The sequence below is a fragment of the Vanessa cardui genome, chromosome 17 (assembly GCF_905220365.1).
Source record: "Vanessa cardui chromosome 17, ilVanCard2.1, whole genome shotgun sequence".
Classification (NCBI taxonomy): Eukaryota; Metazoa; Arthropoda; class Insecta; order Lepidoptera; family Nymphalidae; genus Vanessa; species Vanessa cardui.
Genome location: NC_061139.1, coordinates 5,534,859 through 5,548,999, shown reverse-complemented (window position 1 = coordinate 5,548,999; position 14,141 = coordinate 5,534,859). Strand labels below are relative to the sequence as shown.

At 30.5% G+C, this 14,141-nt stretch overlaps 1 protein-coding gene across 1 annotated transcript in view; it reads right to left on the bottom strand.

Annotated features, from left to right (window-relative positions):
• LOC124536966 (transcription factor hamlet-like) overlaps window positions 1-13,033 on the bottom strand; it is an 82,979-nt gene extending 69,946 nt beyond the window's left edge. The window contains exon 1 of the mRNA XM_047113656.1: window positions 12,558-13,033. The gene's annotated coding sequence lies outside the window, so the exon portion shown is untranslated. The remainder of the gene's footprint in view (window positions 1-12,557) is intronic.
• Window positions 13,034-14,141: the final 1,108 nt, after the last annotated feature.

Genomic DNA, 14,141 nt, shown 5'->3' with positions numbered 1-14,141 from the left:
AGACGTTTTCGTGTGTATTCTAAGGTCTCCTCATTGTTTTGTGGGATGATATCATAACAATGAAGAGAAACACGTATGATTTCTTTCGTATTCGACTTCATAACCTTTATAGACTAACATCTCGTTTCGTATTTATCATATTGGGAAGTATCGGTAAAACGAAACGGTTTGCTTTGTTTGCAGTAGTCACCATGAAAGTATGGCGAGAGTTATCACGATGTTTTAATCGCAATTAAGCATTAGGCCTGAATTTAAATGTCAAATATCTCGTTTTTTAAACGCATTTGCTTCTTATAAAAGTCAATGCCAAAATTTGTGTCACTCAGTTTTGACATTTGCGACCACCATTGCATTACGATGTCTGATTATGCGTAGTGTTTTGTGATAAAGACTTTAAGTAATATTGCTTATCAAAATTAGTCAATTTATGTAGCTAAAATACCATTCGTCATACTTTCAACCATTTATTGAAATTAATTGGGCTTAGCTCTGACACCATTGATGTCAAATTGCTATAAGTGAAACAGGTTTGTAAACCTTTTAGAAATCGCATTTGTGGTCTATGAAAATTATATTTTCATTTTACTAGCACTAAAGTACCAGATTAAATGTTTCATTTAAAGACTAAATTATTCTTTCATCGTGAGCCTTGGAGCTTATTCCACCACGCTGCTCCAAAGCTGGTTGATGAATGTACGAATGGCAATGTACGTATATATGTTTCCTCAAGATATTTTCCTTTAACCACCAAACAAAATACAAGATGAATTTACAAGCAAAAAAATTACATGAATACTTTAATCTGACATGCGTTAAGTTTCACTTGTACTAGCTACTGGGGTAATTTTATTTTATAGTACTAAAGTAATCAGATTAAAATGTAGTGGAAAATATTGTCAGCGCTGCTCAGTGGCGTTGCATAATACGCATTTCTGTATCAACGGATTCGTCAAAGTCATGTCGTCCTTACAAGCACGAGTTTAATTTCGCAAATACGAAATTAAGTCATTTCACACTGAGGCGCGGTTGTGACTAGGGTACTGAAGAATTTGAGTTAGACCGTGAGAAGTGTGCCACTATCAGATCTTATCACACCATAAAGTATCTTCGTGCTCCAAGAATATATTATAAGAAATTTAACAAATTACAAATTAGTCATAATGTGTTAACACATGAAATAAACGATTCGCCAAACGGGAACGCTACGTCATTTAAGATTTTATGACTTATTTTCGGCTTAACATAATTATTTTTGATATATTGTTCGAGTGACTTTTATTTTAATAACTCATAAAGATAACGGATATGACATTTTGTGTTTAAGTCGTTTTTGAATTAAAAATAGATTCTGTTAATAAGACAACTTCGTAAGATATTATAAAATACAATAAATAAATAAAATAAATAAATACTTTATTCATTTTTACTGATTCCATTTATAATAAGACTGACGCGTATCAGTTGTTATTTCATAGATTGAAAGTAATTATGCAATTGTATCATTATGTATTATATTTTTTATTACAAATAAAATCCAATTAGCAGTCCATGAGCAGGAAAATCTGGCAAATATTTGGAAGCAACAATATTGCATGCATTTGTTGATCTTCAATTTTTTTACAGAGAATCCTGCTTACGAGTTTATAAGTACATGTCTCTTATCGCTGTGTATCCACTATCTTATATAAACGGCAAAAACAACGGTAATTTTACTTCGATTTATTTGTTATTCAGTATAAATTCTTAACAACATAAATGACAATGTTATTTTTAAAATAGTTAATTTCTGTTCTTAACTTTTTGGAAATTTGGAGTAATGTTTTCGAAAAATACAAAATTATGTTTGTATACCTTTTGTATAGGAGAGTTTTACGAGTAGCACCGAGTACTATTTAAGCAATCAGATAAAGTGGTATTGTTAATGTTTTACATCTTTATAAAAGAATATATCTTAAGGTAAAATCTTGGAACATTATTCAAAGTCAGACCCAGTGAATAGCACTATAGCAAAGATTTGTTAGTAAATGTCTCACAGATGTTTCTTCTCTTTTTTAGTTAATTATTATAGAGCTCATTCCATAATACTCTAATGTGGTGTGGTGCTGGTGGGCACATAATTGGATGAATTCCATTTAACATACGCAGGTTTCCGTATAATATTTTCCTTAACCGCCGAGCATAAAATGACACTTTAGTTTGTCCAGATTTAATACATTAAAAATTGTTAAAAACCACACACACAGAACATTTAAGCTCTTGGCTTTGTATCTAACTACCTTAAATTGTCTATTCAATACTTCAATAATTTGATAAACATGTTATATCAGTAAACATACCTCATTAATTAATATTTTAATGACTTAAAAACTCTTGCATCTTAGTCTAACATTGTATATAAGAAGCCTCTGTTTATGGGCCAAGTTTCGTCAATTACTTCCTTCACATCATAACTTTTTTTAATCTGTTACACTAACGACAATTTAATACGTGTCTTTTTATTGATATTGTAATAACACCATGTTATTTCGTATAAGTGGTCACGCAAATGGCGCGTGTATACAATTTAATGATACGATATATTATAGATTAGGCTTATTTGTCAGTGATAAGTACCATTCCATTCATAGCATCTGTGGGAAATGTTGTGAAATTGAAAATGATCATATTTCTTTTAAAAGACACTAGGCTATTGCACAAAGATCCACCTAGTTTTCGTCGTTAGCTATTCATTATTATATGCCGTGGGAGCTTTTTTGTACAGCGATTGTTATGGATTTGATAGACGCATTCCTGAATTGGACTGGTCGTGGTTGATTACGATATTCGTAGTACGGGTTGTGATTTTTGTTATTATTGTAACGAGCTGTACCTGCGGCTTTCAATATAATTCCAATATTTTGTAGCATTTTATCAGGATGAAAACTATTTTATATTTAGTTTTACTTACTTCTACGGTTGCCGCAGTTTCTATGTATAACTGTAGAAGGAAATTATCATCATGAAGGTTTAAATCTTTAATTATTAAATAAACTTTCCATTATTATAGAATTACCTACATGTTTATCAGCTCGTAAACAGGATTTTTTTTCAAGGATTCTATGACGATATCTTGTCAAATGTCATTAGTAAAACATGGAGCTGTCATCGTTATGATAAACAAATACATATTGATTACCATTTTTCTTGGCCTACTTGTGTTTGAAGGTCTCATGTAAATTTTGGCGGACATGTGAGTAATGACTAGCTTGAATTAAAACGAAACATATTTAAGATAAAGTTATCGACTAAAACCAGTAGCTGTGAGCTTGAACAACTTATTCGATTGTCTATCTAATGAGGAAACTCAGTTTTTTTGGTATCTAGTATTGATGTGTAAATACTGATAAGTAAAAATATTTACATACATAATTATGTCGCTTATTTTATATAAATTTGATCCGTAAGTCTTTATACAAAATCTTTTTTAATTTAATCTTCAGACATGTCCTAAGTTGGAATAAGTCAATAATTAGATAATCACATTGTACCTACATGTCATTTAAAGTGGATAAATTCCAAACAGTTTTCATCTTGTAGTATTAAAAAAAATATATTTAACCCGGTTCTTATAATTTTCCTTTTATTTTAAATTATTATAATATTCAAACTATTCTCATTAATCCGAACGATGATTTAGTTCGACATAATCATCCGCAGCCTTGTTTTCTGAAAACGCCAATAGAATTTTAAGTCTTAATATTATGAATAATTTTACCTTATTTTTTATACTGTCTTGTTTAAATTGCTCATACATTTAGTCTCTTAGTATTTTCCACGTGCAAACTGGACGTTCTTATTAAGCTCCGTATAATCATGGCCACTATGCATAAATGAATTTAAAGCCTCAATGAATTATAGGAGGGCGCGTTGAATATTTAAACGGTATCGATCTTAGTTACAAACGTATGATTATATTTTATCGGGAAAACGTTTTCTGTTTCATAAATATGATGTCGGTTTTGTCAATAATTATTTTAAATGCCATTTAGTTTAACGCACTGATATTCTAAACGAAGATTAATTGAAGTTAAACATTTAAATTGAACTTAGTAAATATTCTAGTAGGTAATGTTGGTTTTATCTTATTTATAATTTATAATTTTGTATTTCTAAGTAAGACTCGTAGAGAAGTTGGCCCATTGGTGGCGTGAAGGTTACCTGGATGATTTCGGACTCAGACCTCAAAAAGTTCTAAAATAACGTATGCTTAGTTGTAAAGAAACATTGTAAGGAAAACAATAAATGTACCCAACAATCCTTATTGGATTATTATCGGAGTACTGTGGTAGAATAAGTTCGAAACCTTCTTCTCAAAAGGTGAATAAGTTTAAGCCCAGCACAGGTACAGACTGTTGATTTATTTTCCATATTTTCATTAGTTAATATACTTTATTTTTTACACTATGTATATTTTTTGACACTTATTTTGTATGATTTGATACATGTTTGACCTTCATGGTTAAGAATTAAAACAAACTTTAATTTCGCATCCACTCGAACATTACAGTAGTCAACCCTCAAGATAATTGGTTAATTTCGTTATCTTCGTGACCGAAATTCATTGAAAACGGTTTAAACTGAATATTAAAATATGCGAAGGCATTCCGACCAATTAAAACCTTGCACCATTAATCGTAACTGATTTATATTTCACACGATTTCATTAATTTTATCTGCGATAATTCTTTTAAAGGTAAATTAAAATCCCTTATAGATTTTTACGTGGGCTCATATGTTGTTGTTAATTTGTTGCTTGTAGATTTTAGTACAGATACAGAACTAAAGGAGAAAGAAGCTAAAGGTAGTGATGAAGAAAAGTGCTTAATATTGAACTACGGATTCGATTACGTTGCTCAAGATTTTTTTTTTTAATTTCAGTCAATTCTAAGTCTCCTTTTTCGCTCATTTGAATAAATCTAAATTACCTGTATAATATTATATAAAGATTTTTTAAAGCAATTAAATAAGTTTATCTTTGAAACTGGAGATCAGTATTATTACGTTGATGTTTCAAAATCAGAAATAAAAAATGTTGATGGCTATCGAAGAAGATTGACTTTTGTTCAAAAGTACCGCTTAGCCCTCGAATATCTTTCACGGAGGTTTTCTTGTGCTAAAAAAATAGCATAAAACCCACTACGTGCGAAGCGAAGATCTATCGAAAAGATGCTGACTGGCCTAGTTTCGAATCACCTAACTGAATGTAACAATTGATCGGTTTTATAACAATCTGTAACGGCAATTAGACGGCCGTTGGTTACGTAACATTAATTTTTTTCGATTTTGCACGCCAATGGGAGATTTTTGGTTTATTGTTAAAAATCACGATAATGCCTACAGCGAAACGATTCCACTCAAAAGAAATCGAGAGTGACGCTTAATTAATTAAAACTATTTTTTTGTGTGTTTATTTCATACTTCGGTGAGTATTTGCCATCAAGTAATAATAAGGCTTGATGACAGAAACAGTTATGAAAAAAGTAAGTTAAAAATTACTTAATTTTTATAAAACTAGCATAAAAGTTTTGTTCACTCAAATTGTGTATGTAAGCTGTCCATCCGCATGTAATAATAATTTCATTTATCCCCGATCGTAGCGCCAACATGTGATTCCAATATAAACCATCCACTTACTTAAGAAAACAATACAATAAATACAATACAGAAAGAAATAATAACCGAAATATACCGTAAAGGTATCGGATTATATACATATGTAGATTGATACTTCTACTGACTATTGCGACATTCGCTATGCATGGAAAATTAAGAGAATTAGCTTCCTTACGAAAATTATATTTTGTGTCAATTAAATAATTTAATGGATAAATATACACAAAAATTAAGGCAAGTTTTATGTACAAATAATGCTTCAATTTATTTATTTAATGTATGAATGAAGTTCACGTAAAATCACGATCTTCATAGCTAAAGCAACTCTTGTTTTTATCAATCAAATTGGTAAACAATAACAAATTGCAATCGCAAAGGTAAATCGCTAGTATCAGAGTTGCAAGTCAAACCTAATTAGTTTTTCTGCGTGTTGAATTAGCTGATCATAACAAGGCATGCAATATAGTCCCTAATGTCAGTATTCATGTGTGTGAACACGTTTGTGTTAAACAATTGGATTCCCATAGACCGATTGCCATCTATGCGGTTAACTTGGGTACGTTACGCAACATCAGAAGACGTATATACGCAAAGATAATGAAAGTGATGTTTTTGTGGACTTAAAACACGTGTGAACAATATGGTCCCAGATAACTAGGTCTGTAGGTAGGCGTGTAGCTGGGTGCTGGCGGTCTTGACTTACGTAGCTTGAACGACGTACATATTACGGTTAGGTTTATTTAAGTACGTTCAATAGAATTAATTGTTGATCGATTTATTTCGAACTAGCGTGTAAGATGTACAGCCTTCAATTGTTTTTTGGTTTTCCTTATTAAAATATTAATGAATAAAATATTAATGAGTCGAGATGGCCCAGTGGTTAGAACGCGTACATCTTAACCGATGTTTGCTAATTCAAACCCAGGAAAGCACCGCTGATTCATGTGCTTAATTTCTCTTTATAATTCATCTCGTGCTCAGCAATGAAGGAAAACATCGTGAGGAAACCTGCATGTGACAAATTTCATAGAAATTCTGCCACATGTGTATTCCACCAACCCGCATTGGAACAGCGTGGTGGAATATGTTCCAAACCTTCTCCTCAAAGGGAGAGGAGGCCTTTGGCCCAGCAGTGGGAATTTACAATAATATAACACTTAACACCAAATCAAAAGTATAAACAACACATTTAGTTAAGTCTTATTAAAAAAACCTTACAATATTTTTTCGTTGATTATAATACCTATTACGCGGTTTTTATAAGTAAGCAGAAATCGTATGTAGGAAAATTTGATTAAGATGTTTAATCTATCACAGGGTTTTAAATATTTTTGCAATAAATATTACGTATGGTACCGTTTGTTATCATCGGATCTACTTCACTCGGAGCGGACGTGACCGTTTCTCTATATTACTATCTATTTTAAACATCTTATAGATCATTTAAGGCCAAGCAAATACGTTGTAAGAGTAACACATTGAAAACATACCACAGATTATAAAACACAGAGAACGCGAAGCTGTCTGTACTTGGGCTGTCACTTTAAAATATTTGATTTTAGTATTTTAATAGATATATATAATAGATGGTTCGACAATCAGTTTGTGTTCAATATTATCCTTTCATTATTTACTACTTTTCTTTTCATTTATTGCTGCTTGAAAATTACGGTAATTTTTTTACTCCGAATTAGTTAATTTCTGAATTACTTTATTTCATTTTACATATATTTTTATTTGAATTTTTTGTAACTATTTTAATTTTTAATAACTCTTAATAATAAACTCGAATAAAACACAACGGTTCTACTGATTTAGTTATTATTTACTTTGCAATAATAGAACTTAGATTTTTTTTTTCTAATTTGTATAATAATAATAAAACGAAATAAAATAAATAATTAATATTTTAATTAGTTACACGTGCTTCGCCTTAATGTATCAAGTTTGAACGATGATATCCTTAGCTGATGGTTGTAGCATGGAGATGTAAAACGGATGTCCGTTCATATCGGAGAAAGGCCTTCGATTGTTCTATCAAAGTGATATCTCAATCAAATCGATGAGGAAACGTTGACCACCTTTCATATGGAAACATTAATAGGTAAGATTAAAATATGTATTAAAATTAGAAAACATTAATATTAATTTGATGTTTCGGATATTACTTAACGGAAATCTACATATAACTGATGTTTTGTTTTTTACTCATCGAGGAAAAGACAGTCATTTTGCAACGGTAAACGAACAGAAAAGTTAAAAAAGTGCTGACGCTTAATGAAGTCCATTTAATGATTAAATTTTGTGAATTTAATTAATAAAGTCAGGCAATCGTTCGAGAAGAATCCTGACGGTTAGTGGTCACCCTTTGCAATAGTCTATAAATACTAACGGTCTTGTACAATTATTATTTTTTACAAACTTTTCTTGTATACAGTGTTGTATTACATATTTATATTAAGTGGAAGTAACTAGTAAGAAAATGATATAAAGATGAAGGTTTAATATCAGTGCATAAACAAATACGTATTTCAAGGATTATAAAGCGCTTTATTCAAATAATCTATTTCTGTCTCATAGCACTTAAAAATAAATCAGTACATACTTCATGACATCATATCGGGCATTTAATATAGGTATTGTCATGTACGGTGTTGACCTCAGACGTTTGACTGCACATTATGAAAATGAATCTAAAAATTATACACCTCCGTCTATATCGCCGTCTGTGCATTTTTTTACAATCTGAGTGATGTACTCGAGTGCAGACTATTTCGAATTTCCTTGAATTTTTATTAGATATTTCTGTCTATGTCTCAAAATCTTTTTACTTGGAATACGAGCGCATACAATTTTCGCTGAAGGCAGTGTTGTGGTTGAAACATTATGGAGTCAATTTCGTATGCGGTGTCTATCAAACGTATCACAAATTCACCCCTAGGAGTATCGAATCTGTTTACTGCATCGTGATTCATGTGTCTGATGCAGCAGACGAATAAATTTACCCAATCGTCTTAGCGACAGATTTTGTTTCGCGAATCGATTTTTGATTTAATGCATTTTTTTACATCGTATAAGATACAACAGCACCGCATAATTGTGATTCAGCTAGCGATCCTAAAAAATATTAGAATTTTAAACATACTTTACAGATATATCGGTAAGTATTTAAAATATAATTTACCACAAATAATATATAATGCTTCACACTTCAGAAGTGCACCTAGGTAGGTTTTGTATGTGTGGGTAAATTAAATAATGTCTCCTACATTTTTCGTATCAAGATACTCATAAAGGTAGACTTTACTTATACATTGTGACCTGAGATAGCTCTGAACAAACCGGGGATGATGGTATCGTCGCAAATGGGTGAATAGTACTTAGCATCGAAATGCCTCTAGCGATAATATCTTCGCATTGTGCCTATTGAATAACTAGTTACCATCTCTTGCCCGTTAATTTGTAGTATTAAAAGCGGTTAACGTGTTATCGCTGATTATCGTAATGGTTTGTAAACGATACTTCTATTTTCTCTTGTATGGTTAGGGTGATCGCAAGCGCCCTAAGTGTGTCTACAATTAATTTTATTAGTCAATGAATTTTTCATTATTTTTCCGTTAAAATACAATTCCCTGAAGTTTTTAATATTATGACACTTGTCCTTTTTTTGTTTTTGCTAAAAATGTTTTAAAATACAAAAATAAATCTTAGAATTTTAAATATTTCAGTAAAACCACAAAAGGCTTTCATATTTGTTAAAATTACTTAGAATTAAGATATTTAGTGTACTAGTAGTGAGTATTTAAGTAATTAGAAGTACTTTACGCAATTAAAAATATGTCTCAAATGTGTTAAGCGAAGTTGTAACTTAGTACTAGTGCACGGAAAGAACTTTGTTTTATTACATTGCGCGATATGTACAATAATTAATTAATATATAAAGAATAGTACGTAATAAAAATCTTTAGGTAGTATAAATAAATTTAAATTATAAATGTCACTGAAAAATGAAAAATCAATCATATAAATAAACAGACATACATATATGCTACTTTTTTTAAGCTGTATCAATGTTTTATTTGTATGGTGTACAATAAAGTATAAACTAAACAGACGCTACAATATACTGAGGTGTAAATATTCTTTATAAAGAATATCACAATTAAATTATATAACATAATTTACAATAAATTATTTCTCAGAACCGAACTAGATCCCGACGCAAATCGTCTAAGGCACATTGTTATTCATATTATAGTACTAGGAAAGGAATAAACATGCATGATGCAGGACCTAAAGATAATTAGAAGCGAACTGCAATTATATGCAAATGTATCGAGTCGTTTTGAAATCATCTGTTGTCACACCTACCAGAGTTAATTTTGTGACTAAGACATAACCGCTGTTAATATTTAAATGATATGGCTGTGCGGTCGTTAAGTTACGATTCAGAATAAAAAGAATTCTTATTAAGACATTATTATGTATATGTTTTAATATTTTTTCGTAATAATTAAAATTACTGTTCGTTTTTTTTTTTTAATAATTCCATTTATATGAAGATATTAACTCAATATTGAATACTATAAAAATAATAAGCCTTTTCACATTTAGGTCTTATTATGTGTTTATTTTTACGGCTTTTTAAGTAAGATCAATTAAATATGTATGCAATATGCTGAGAGCATCGCCAAATTTATAATTATAGTCGTTTAATATTTGGTTGTTTATAAAAAGCCTATATGTAGTAATTAAATTAAGCATGATAAAATAATCTGTTTAAAATACACTTACTCTTATAGATAAATAAACTTATCAGAGAAAATATGTTTTATATCACTAGATTCAGATAATGTCAGAAAAAAGTCGTTCGAAAGTAATAAAAGTGTCCCCGTAGGCGTTGATTACGTAATAATTAAAATTATATTTTAAAACGTCCATCCGCGGGACATATCGATAATAAACCGGAATATTGTCGCCATGCACCTGATCGAAATTAAAAAAGACAGGTCTGTCAGTTATCTAACTCTACGCACCCATTCTGCAATAACAGTGAAAGCGAAATGTCTAATTATTTTTTATTTTATTTTATAATAACAGAGATGACACAGCATTCTCAGTCAAGCCGTTTTATTTTTTTTCTTCATTGCAATCTTGATCAGTGGCCAGTGAGAAATGATTAAAAAAAAGTATGATTGACTTTTGACGTCTCAAAACGATTGCAATCGATGCAATGCTTGATTCATAAAATATCGGTGTCTATGTCTTATAAAAAGTAAAAAAACGTTTGGGGGATATAAATTGCCTTTGCAATGAGCGATGGCTGATAGCAGTATTCTTATTAGGCGGGTAATTATTTAGATTGTGGGCGTATATTGGCAGTTATATCACTAGATAAGAATTTCACTTTCTATTGTAATATACATAACAGGTAAACTGATAAAGAAAAACTATTTGAAGTGCTTTTTATATATATTTCTATTGATTCATATATGTGATTTAAATATTCCAAATAAATGAAGAAAATATACTTTTTCTTTATAGAAAATTAATTTAAACCATAGTCGGACTTAATATTTGATATTCTTTGGAACTTAGACGAATACATTTTCCTTGCATATATTTTTTAAGTATCAATCATTTATTATAAACAATTGTGCCATTATTTTGTCATGTTAAATAATAGTTATAATCAAAAAATATGTTTGTAATATCCTGAGTTTGCTCTCGGCGTTTAACTTCAGGTTTACGAGATATTTTTATTACTGTAAGTGTTGTAAAAACGTAAGCGATATTTTCACGTTTAAAAACTTTCACGTCGATAAGAACTAATTATTATTCCTAATATTTTTAAAAATAGAATGAATTTAAAAATTAATAAAACAGATAACGAATTCTTTACGAGTTATTTTTTACTTACTAGAGCTGAAAATTAAGATTTACCCGATAGTGAGAAAGTCAATTTGTGATGTTGAGAATTATCATATAAATAGAGAAAAAATGCGTCAAGCCAATGGAGCACGTCCCGAAATACAAGTGCGGATACAATAAGCAAAATACGAACAAAAAATGTTCTGACCGACGGCCGGCGGGCGGCGGCGGGCGGCTTTATGCTCACTTTCTGGTTTACTAGGTCGAATAATCTTGTTCATTTTTTTTTAATTTAGTTATTGTAGTACGGAGTGAAAATCGTAGTGAAACCGCTCTGGAGTTTTATTTATTTGTTTTTCTTTTTTTTTATTATGCGCGTGCGCCGTAGGGCAAGGTTGACGGAATCGGTTATCGCTGGCGCTGTTTAGTTTTGTAATGCAAAAATAATTTATGATTTTTATGAATACAAAACTACTAATGGTGATTTATTAAAAGATTTGAATACATTATATATAAATCGAATATATTTTCATAAATTCACTTTGATTATAAATGATTAATCGACTTGTAAATATATGTTTTATATAATTAAAAACCGATAAATTTCGAATATTTAACGCATGTGATAGTTAATTAATACATTAGTGTCATCAAAACTAATTTAACTCTAGCTACTGATAGTTATACGATTAATGGTTTAATAGATTATACAATAACTTGAATTATTTATATTGCAATATATTTTTATAATTTATTGATGAAAATAAATTCCAAAATATAACACTAAGTTATTTATTTGAAGACCTTTGATTCCTTTTTTTTTGAAGGATTATGGCTATGCGTTTTTTAATTTTAAATAAATCGTATTAATTAGTAAATAAATAATATAAATCGTAGATTTATTTTTTATTTGCCTACTGTTTATTATTATATAAAATTTAATACATTTTTTTTGTCTCATTATTTTAAAAAAATCTCTAAAATTCATTAAAGCACTTGTAACATTATAAGACAAATAAATATATTTGACCTACCTTTTTAGAAGAAAATGACTTGATGATATCCTTCAGCTGTACTTATTATTCAAATTCGAATAACACTATTATTATAAAAATAAAAAAAGTCCGATAATCCTTAATATAATGCGAGAGTTAATTAAAACACAAATTGTTTTCACTGTTATCACTACGTTCCAACTTCAAAAAATTCAATCACAATATCCGTTAAGTCAGTACCACAGAACATCGAATATCCATTCCATCACTGGGGTTGAGATAGAGCGAGCGAGCTTAAAGCTAAGCATGCGCGTGTGCAGGCCGGCGTGGCATCGCGTTATCAGCGCGAGCGGCGCGCCGCGCGACAACAACAGAACTTGAGAGCCGATCTCAATAATAACAAGAAAAGAAAACGGTCCAGTTTCAGCGAGGCTTCCGGATGGCTCGGACGGGGCGCGGCTGGCATCTCACTCGCACGCCCTACGCTATCTCACTCCCTCTCCCTCTAACGGTACTCGAGGTTTGAACGATAGCACAGTCGCGGGCGCGACGCCGCCCCGTGCACATCGTACTAGTCTTGAGTCCAACATTTTCCCGTTTTTACGTCTTTGACATCGCTAACCAATATGGTTGTGACTGGTTGGATGATTGCATAGTTGATAAGCAATTTGTACTATGCTGTGTGGTTATTACAGTATGCATATTCAATGTACACTTAACTAATAGTTTCTATGTACATACTAAAAGTCTTATTTTTATTGTCATTTTCTTAATTTAAACAAGTACGTATTGCAACGTTGAAATAGTTCGTTGATGTCTTTTATATGGGACATTTTTTTATTAAACTTATTATTTGATTAACTATTGTTATTTACCTACATATATTGGTCAATTTTGGTATGTACACCTTACTTAGCTTAATAAAATAATAAGACAATTTATAATAGTTTGACCTATGGACGTTTTTTATCAGAAAATTTATACTAAATTCTTCGTTAAATAATTATCGTCGTATACCAGATAGTATGTATATCTCTCTTAACTTATAATGTAAATAAGTATCTTATGAATAAACTTGTAGCAGTATAATTTAGCCATTTGTTATTTATGAGATTTGTGCGCCACTGTTCGGATGCTGGTCGGGTGGACTTTGGTCATACTTTTTTATTATTGTGTTTTGAGTTCTTTTTCTTTTAGGACAAAGCGTTGATCGTGTAATATATTCTTATTGAATTGCATTCTAACTGCACAATATTATATAGTCGCAATTACAAGTATCCATTAAGTTTGTTATAGTTAATCTTAATATAGAATAAAACAATGGCGCTTACCGCTGTATGACCCTTTGTATGATTTAATTTTGATGAAGTTGTTTTAATAGATAGAGTGATCCGAGAGGAAGGTTTTAGCATATAACACATGGACAATATAGTAAAGAAACGCTGTTTAGTCAAAGAAGTTTATATTGTTATGCTGTAAATAAAGAAATTCTGTAGTGTATTTAGTATCAGCATTGCACTCGTGCGAAGCCGGGGCGGATCGCTAGTATTAATCATAAAAATACAAAGTACATGTAATATCAATTTATATCTTATTACATTATAAAATGGAAAATTAATAATA